The following is an 8,787-nucleotide window of genomic DNA, read 5'->3' as shown; positions in this document are numbered from 1 at the left end:
GGAGAACAAACCTCAGACCAGGATACTATTGCAAATGAGTTGATCAATTTTTTTTCAGAATTTGTTTACCTCGGGTGAAGTTACCACTCCACCCCTAGAGATATTGAATGCGTCTCAAGTACTATCGGAAGAAGCACTTAACGACATTTCAAGGATCCCTTCCTATGATGAAATAAAAGCAGTCGTTATGCATATGGGCTCAATAAAGAGCCCTGGACTCCCATGTCGTTTCTTTCAACACAATTGGAACATGATCTGGTGGCCTACATAAGGGAAGCTTTCTAATCAGGTTGTATTGATCTTTCTCTTAATATTACGACATTAGCTTTAATTCCAAAATGTAGGAATCCGAGTTTCGCTTCAGATTTTCGACCAATTTCTCTTTGCAATACTATATACAAATTCTTCACGAAAATCCTAGCAAATAGAATCCGTCCATACTTAGAAGGTTGCATAATGTGGGCTTAAAGTGCGTTTGTCCCGGAGAGGCAAATAGTGGACAATATTGTCATATCACAGGAAATTCTACATTCAATGCATAATTCGAGGGCCAAACTAAAGTGGCTTGCTCCCTAAAATGGACATGGCAAAGGCCTATGACCGAGTCAACTGGTCTTTTCTCGAATCTGTTCTTAGGGCCACTAGTTTTGGAGGAAAATTTTTGGACTTACTTATGTCATGTATTACTACAACCACTTTTAGGGTCAATGTCAATGGTCAACCACAAGGAAATTTCAAGGCTACTAGAGGCCTTAGGCAAGGGTCCCCGTTATCACCCTACCTTTTTATCCTATCCTCCCAAGCCCTCTCACTCCTTATTTCATTATATGAGTCACAAAATAAATTTACAGGGTATAAAATAAATAATGTCTGCCCTGGCATTTCACACCTACTATTTGTTGAAAATCTTAAACTATTTGGTAATACTACAAACAACAATTTCCAGGCCATTAAGGACATCATGAACGTCTATTCGGATTTTTCTGGCCAATCCGTAAATTTTGCCAAATCTTCTTTATATTTCAGCAAAGGTGTTTCTTTGGCTACGTAAGTCCAATTTACTTCTGAATTACAGGCTCCAAAGATGAATGACGAGGCGAAATATCTGGGATCATTATTGTTAAAACCAGGTAACAGAATTAAAAGTTACAAATGGTTACTGGACAAATATAACACGACCTTATCTGGATGGAACAGAGGTTTACTACTCAAGCAGGAAAAACAGTGTTGATAAAATCGGTTTTAAATTCATATTGCACTTACCCATTCAGTTTCCAAATTATACCACAAGGAGTCATACAAAAATTGGATCAGAATCAAAGAAACTTCTGGTGGGGACACAATTAAGAGGAAAAGAAAATGCACTTTATAAAATGGGAAATTATCAACAGCCAAAAAGAAAATGGTGGATTGGGAATCAGATCGTTAAGAGAAGTAAATGAAGCTCTAATTGGTAAAATAACTTGGAAATTGCTTATAAACTCCAATGCAATGTGGGTTAAGTTACTAAAGGCCAAATATGTGAAAAGTGATGACTTTTGGTCCACACCGAAGCCTTACTCATCATCAACTCTTTGACAGGCAATATTACAAACTCGAGATACAATGGCCAAGAATTGTTTACGGTTAGTTGGAGACGGATCTTCCATTAAGATTAATTTCGATCCTTAGATATCAAACACAAAAGATCACAATCCTATTCTACGTTCAACACTCCCAAACAATATTTTTTGGGTTTCAGATCTAATGCTAACTCACCCAAAGAGATGGAATCAAGAATTATTGAACACATATTCTGAAAGCACATCAGTTTCAGGCAATAATTAACATACAATTAAGCATGGAATTCAACAGAGATTTGCTAGTCTGAAAACCAAGAGTAAATGGCAAATTCAACCCCAAATCTTACTACAAACAGATTAGACAAGTACCTATCCTAACAGATCCAGCTCAGACGTTTCCGTGGAAACTATTATGGAAGAAATCAACAATGAACCCAAATATTCAACTATTCGCAAGGAAGATAGTTCATAATGGGTTACCCACTCTGAGAAACATTGGAAGAAGATTTAGTACCTTACCTCAACAATGCAAGATTTGTGACATTGGAGAAATAGAAACCATAAATCACCTGTTTGGTGAATGTCCGAGATTTAAATCCCTTCTTAGGGTAACAGGATGCCGAGATCTGCAAAACCTATCAACAGATCCATCAACAAATTAACCTTAAAGATCTATTACTACAAGGGGAAAATACAAACAAGATCTGGTTAACCTATATGTATCTGTCGTGGGAATGGTGGAAAGCGAGGAATGCATCCATCTTCGAAAATAAACCCATCGATTCTCGTCGTGTTTGGTTAAATACAACTATTGCTCTTCAAAATCTCCATGATTTCTCTATTGATGTAACCATCTCTTCTTCTAATCTGTTTCAGGTGGATCAATGGATACCTCCATCAATGGGATCATCAAAGATAAATGTAGATGGAGCTTTTAGGGACCTCTGCAGCAGCAGTTGTTAGGAACTTTCGAGGACATATCGTATAATCGACGGCGCCCACTTTTCCTCCTTTATCTCCTCTACATAGTGAAATATGGAGCTTCATTCTAGGGTTAAAAGTGGCGGAACTGATTGGAGTTGACAACTTTATAGTAGAAGGCGACTCAAGGATACTCTGGGAATTTCTTAAGGATCATGATCCAACGGTGCCCTGACAATTAATCCCTTATCTCGAAGAATTAAAGGGTTATGCCTCAAGATTCAGAGTTACTTTCACCCACTGCAGACGTGTGGCAAATCAAGAAGCACACTTGTTGGCTTCTCAAATCCTACTCACTCCTACTTAAAAGCATTGCAAACGGATCCCTTATCTTTTGTGTTTTGCTACTTTAGTCTTGTTTTCCTTTGGTTTTCGGGAACAGTACCTAGACATGGATAATTTGTATCATTTATGATTAATATTATCGCTTTGTACTCAACAAAAAAAAACTTCGATGAAGATTTTGACCATGGTGACGTTTTTTATGAAGATTTTGACGATGATGACGATTTTGATAAAGATTTTGACGACGATGATGATGATTATTTTGATGACAAAGATTTTGATAATAATAATAATAATAATAATAAATTTTGATGATCATAATATAACCATTAATAAGAACATGAATTTCAAGCTTGCCATAGGTGGTAGTGATCAAGGCGGAGGACCTCATGGAGTAAAGTGTAGATGAATAAGGTAAACTATAAATTTTTTTTTTCATGATGATGACTTTGATTACGGGCGGATCCACTAAGAGACCAGACCGGGCTGCCCGGTCTGGATTTCGTTATTTCTGAACAAAAGCAACGGTAAATGTGTAATTTCCTTGTTATAAAATTTTTTAGGGGTGAGGGTTTCTCTGGTAGTTTTAGGTCTGATAGAATTGGACGACCGAAGGCGAGGAGGAATCACACGAACCAAGGAAGAAATTCAAGAAAACCCTAACTAGGAACTCCAATTTCTCTACTCTTACCCTTTAAGGATCAACCCCAATTGAATGTTAGTGATTTTGTTGTAAATAAAATCTAGTTTTCATTAATCTAAGCCATGGTTTGTTTTTCAACAGGTTTTAAGTTCTTAGCAACTTTTCTAATGGATTGTCTGTTATTAAGAAATTAGGTTATAATCTTTAAAATTATAGTCATCCAGCAAAATTGTCTCTTCCTTTTAATGAGATTATCATCAACGTACCTGTTTCCATACTTTATAGTTTTGATTAGAGAGTGTAGGTTTATTTAGGAATGTTGGTTACTTTCTACTTCATTTTGAAGATGCAATATAAGTAATGAATATATATATATATGATTTGAATGACTACTTGATACAAACTTAAATTTTGTTGTCTCTGTTATATTAGCTTCTATATTGATGCTTCACTTGTGTTTGAAGATTGCAGTGGCAAGCTAGGCTTGGTGTGGCAAGTTAAACTAGTTTCTAGGGCTCCTCGGGTCTGCCCTCCCAGACCTAAAATCCTGGTGCTGCCCCTGAATTTGATGATGATTAACTATTTTTTGAAGTCTTGATGATGATTAATTTGTTCAAGATTTAGGAAATAAAAATTTCTAACATGAATACAACATAAAAGGGAAAAATGTGAATTAAAATGTTGACGTTTTCGGATCGTGTGCGGAAAAATAGAAAAATTGGACTATATGAGTATTTTCGATAAACTAGAGTGTTAGGCAGAAAGCTGGTCATAAACTACAGGGTAATTTGAGAAATAACCCATCAAAATAGTTTCAAGTAACATATCAGACACGACTTTCTTTGAACCTTCATTATATGTTAACTCCTTGTGCCATTTTCCTTTTTTGTCTTGATTTTAGAACCCAGAGTTCATTAATGAAAACCCATGAAGAAATTCAAGAAAAAATTAAGAAAAAATGCATTAAAGCATTAGATCTATATGAAAATTTTAGGTTAAACAGTAGAATCTAAGGTTAGCAAAGGATTGAAGAGAATACTAATAAGGAGTAATTTCAATTGATATCTGAAATCCACGCAAGAAGGAAAAAAGATTACCATTTTTCGTTGTTCTTTCACACCCTAGTTCAACTATCCTGGATGATTGAAACTTGAAACCCATCCTGCCCTAAGTACTTCAAACTTTGAAACTTGGTGATATTAGGACATAATGTCTTGATTTTAGAAGAGCTTTAGGGTTAAGACATGATTCCTTAAAAATCCTGAAGAAATAATACATTGTTTGATATGATTTCTGAAGGGATTTATACCCTTATACTAGTGTTTATAGCGGATAACGACATCTAATGTCTAACACTAGTATCCCCAAGATCATCATGCAAAACTAGTAATTAACTAATAAGAAGATAGTAGATTACCTTAATCGCTATTTCTTTCGAGCTAGTTGAATAGATTAAAGAAGACCAAGAGCTTCAAACGTAGCTCATCTACTTGGGACACCGAATAGTGTATCTAATCTCCCTCCTTGAAAGCTCGCTAGCACTCCAATGGTGGTTTGATCATAAGAAGACCTTCTTCTTGCTTGACTAGAAGATAACTTGGGAATTAGCTCACTTTCTCCTCTCTACTTGATGTGGTAGAGTCCAAACCTTATTCTCTGCCCTAAGAATGTTTATATAGAACCCTAATAAGAATCCTCCTCCTTTTAGGTTTCCTAAAACACCCTTTAGAATAAGATTTAGGGAAATTGTCGAAAATAGCAACTATTGATATTTTCTCAATTCCCTAAGGAGGAGGTGTCCAAACACCATGAAAATTGTCATATATAATTCTTATTATATCAGCGACTAATTAACCCTCTAAAATTCAGCCCAATCCGAGTCCTAGAAGTACCCGAATTGGTCTAGGCCCAAAAACCTTATTTCGGGTCTTTTTGCTATCTTTTGCCCAAATTCTATTTAGGCCTGTGAGATATGTTTATGGGACATTTCCAATGTTATATGACACTCCCACTAGTCATATCATCCGATTAAATACCCATTGTTATGTGTAACCCGATGTAGGATCCGATCGAAGTTAGCCACGAATAACTTCGTAATTCGACGATCGTAGTTGGTTTCTAGCTAAACACTACGACCCCTAAATCAATCGGACTTGATGATCTTCTTCATCATTTGTCCTAGCCGACATATAGCTCGCATTGCCATCTTGGTCGAAGGACATCTCCTTCAACTCCTTCAAACTCCCACTTGGACTTAAAACAAGTGCAATGCCTCGATTCCCGTGTCAATTTAGTATCCCATCTGATACGTCACGTCATTCAGACTTTCTTGATCTCCGAGTACAACTGTAAAAGACAAACGATTAATTCTTAATCCGTTTGAGCGCGACCACGCATTTTCAGTTGTCACTCATCAAGTGGCCTTGAGACACTTTTGACCTAATGTGATTAGGATGACACAATCCATTCTTGCGCTCCCACTTAACTTCATGTCTCTCATGTCCCTCCCAGTATCTGTCTTTATAACTTCCTTTTACGGCGCGGTGTTTTACGGAACCAAAGTCGGACATTCCTTACATAAGATGAGTGTAGCACTCATGTTTTGAGGAATCTCTTCAATCTTGTCTTGTAAGAAGTATTTGACGTTCATCAAGAGTGATGTACTTCTCATTAGAGGATTATCCAGTGTATAAACCTTTTACACACCCACGTAGTCGAATCGAATACACTATTCCTATAGCCCATGAAACTACGGTATCCCATCGACTCCCGTACTAGTGTTCATGAGTTATAGTCGTCCATGCAATGACCTGGACTAGGGATTTGACAATAAATATTCCAAGTTTACTTAATAGGGTTTCATTCATCAGATCACGTATCTGACAAACCTATTCGGAATGTTTTATCATCAATGGACTGTCGTTTAAACACTAAACCAAATTTAGACGACTTGTGAAATAACTCTATTATTTCTGATATCGAGAGTTTTAAATCTGAGCCTTTTTACCCACTCAGTTTTACTTGTCGAGGTTTATTCCAAATTTACCTCATGCCTTAGACTATGTATGAATCTCATACTATGTCTTTGGTGACAGTTTAGTTTGACTACCGTGGTAGTCGGTTTTAATCTTTGCTTATTATCAATTAATTTGAAGATTGCTATCTTCAACCTTGATAATATCTAGTAATCTTTACTAGAGTTAAGGCTTTTAATTTCTTATGTAGAATTTGCAACGGTTACGGCTTAAACACTTTTAAGCCTACTTTCCTTCCATGTCTGGAAGTTTGCTACGATGACAATTTGTACTACTTTCATCCTTTAGCCTTCTAGGATGTTTCTGTAGTGTTTCGGGTTTCCAATCTGAATTGGATGTCCAAATGCTCATCACGTTCAACATGACTTGACTTTATGTTTTCAAACATACACGTCTCTCTCATGCGTGCTTGCTCCATCGGTGTCTTTTCAAACTCCGATTTGGCAACGCTCTTTGTCATGAGTTTTGGGTCGAAATTCTTTTAGACTTTTCCGAGTCTTAGATTTTCTGTTTCGGATCTCAAGCATCTCAGCGTACTGAGTCTCTCTAATCCTATCATCTTTTTGATCTATGCTTATAGATCTTCAGATGCCCAAAAATGGCATTTCATCCTTGTGTGTGGTCCTTTTATTGAGTTAGTGTGTTCACTGTTACATAACATCTTATGTCGTACTCAATCTTTTATATGTACTCTGCATACGGATCCGGAAGGTTTGTTTCTCCCACTTACCTTCTTGAAACTCGTGATTCAAGATTTTTCTTCATTCCTCAGGAATCAAACTTCTTTGATTGCCTCTTTGAATCGAAGATTCTAACTCTTGCGTGCTTTTAATCCGTCGATGGATTTCTGAAGCATGTTTATGGACATAACTTGATTGGAAGAATCTTATTCTTCTTGTCTAGTTTCGGGAAACATGAATGTTTCCATCCTTCTCAGTTTTCTACTTTGGAAAACCAATTTAGGTCTTCCGTTGACTTAAATTATCAAGCTTCATGTCTTGACGAGATATGGATTCCATGATGATTTTGGCTTCCAACCAAAATCTAGAGTCAGAATCTGTTTCTGCGCAGGTCTTTTATCTCTTCAGAAATAACCTTTATTTTCTGAGTCTTTGAGATTTTACTTTTGACCTTTTAGGGCTTTTGAACAACAATTTGGAATTTTCTCAACTACTTTGAGATATTCCTTTAGTGACACCTTTCCTTTTCCAAGGAGCCGCAATTTGTTGCTCTTGGTCGAATTTATTCGTCTTGTACAAGTTTCATGGTTGTTCTTCATGACCCTTCATGATTTTTCTCATGATCGAATTAAATCGACTTGTACTTTTCTCCCACTTATTCTTGTAATAATTAGTACTTTTCTCCCAGACTACTAGGTGTGCTAATTACTAGAAGAATATTATCATGAGCAACAAACACTTTGTTCTCTTGATTGGTTGTGGAAGAAGCCCAAATTTCTTCTAAAGAAATTGCGTCAGACTTGTAGCTAATTTTGTAACGCTTTTACAAGCTTAGCTGTTAGACGAACTTTGGTAAGTGTGAAAACAATCATTTCTAGAATATATCCCAAAAATATTCGGAAGACTGGCTTAAACCCATCATGAATCATGCATAGTAGTGTTCGATTACTCCCACTAAATCCACCATCCCTCAGATGTGTTCCATGTAGCGAGTTGGGAAACGGTTTCTCAACTCCTTTGATGGTTATCAAGTATTTGACTCAAGTTTTTACCACTCTAATCTAATCGGATGACTTAAACTCTCTTGTCAAAAATGATTCTTTACTTCGGTTTGTACTTTGTTTGAACCTTTCAAACATTCCGACTTATACTTTATGATTTGTACGTTTCCATACTTCATGAAGTTGTCAGAGTACGTATTGAAGTCTCTCTTGTTAGCTTCTGCAAGTAAACTTATAGGTCTGCATAACAATGTATGAGTCCTAATAGATTACTAGTCTCTATGCCTTTTGAAAAGGGTGACTATGTCAATTTAGTCCTTAAGACCTAATTGACAATGTTGAAGTTAATGAGTTTGAATCTCTTGATATCAGCCATTATCAATGTTAACCTTTAGTTAATTTATCACTAGTTTAAAACATCAGATGTTTCTAGAAGAATATAATCACTATTAAGTTCTAAGCTAGACAGTGTCTAAAAGAAGACTTTGATCCCTTTCAGCATCCCTAGCATTACTGCTTCTGCTCCCTCTTGGATCTTTACTTCTTTTTGGTCAAGTATGTAATTCCCTTAAGCTCCCACTGAGCCGCTCATCTGGTCTT

The 8,787-nt window shown here is 36.4% G+C and overlaps 1 long non-coding RNA gene across 1 annotated transcript; it reads right to left on the bottom strand.

The window, feature by feature from the left end:
* Positions 1–1,227: 1,227 nt before the first annotated feature.
* Positions 1,228–2,625, bottom strand: LOC147548692 (uncharacterized). The gene is made up of 2 exons (XR_015237932.1): positions 2,276–2,625; positions 1,228–2,188 (listed from the first exon to the last, which is right to left on the bottom strand). It is a non-coding gene; the product is annotated as an uncharacterized LOC147548692 (long non-coding RNA).
* Positions 2,626–8,787: the final 6,162 nt, after the last annotated feature.

The sequence above is a fragment of the Eschscholzia californica genome, unplaced genomic scaffold (assembly GCF_041429995.1).
Source record: "Eschscholzia californica isolate CP2 unplaced genomic scaffold, dmEscCali1.0.p SCAF_3, whole genome shotgun sequence".
Lineage (NCBI taxonomy): Eukaryota > Viridiplantae > Streptophyta > Magnoliopsida > Ranunculales > Papaveraceae > Eschscholzia > Eschscholzia californica.
Note: the sequence above shows the minus strand (reverse complement) of the source record. Positions and strands in the feature narration are given on the sequence as shown.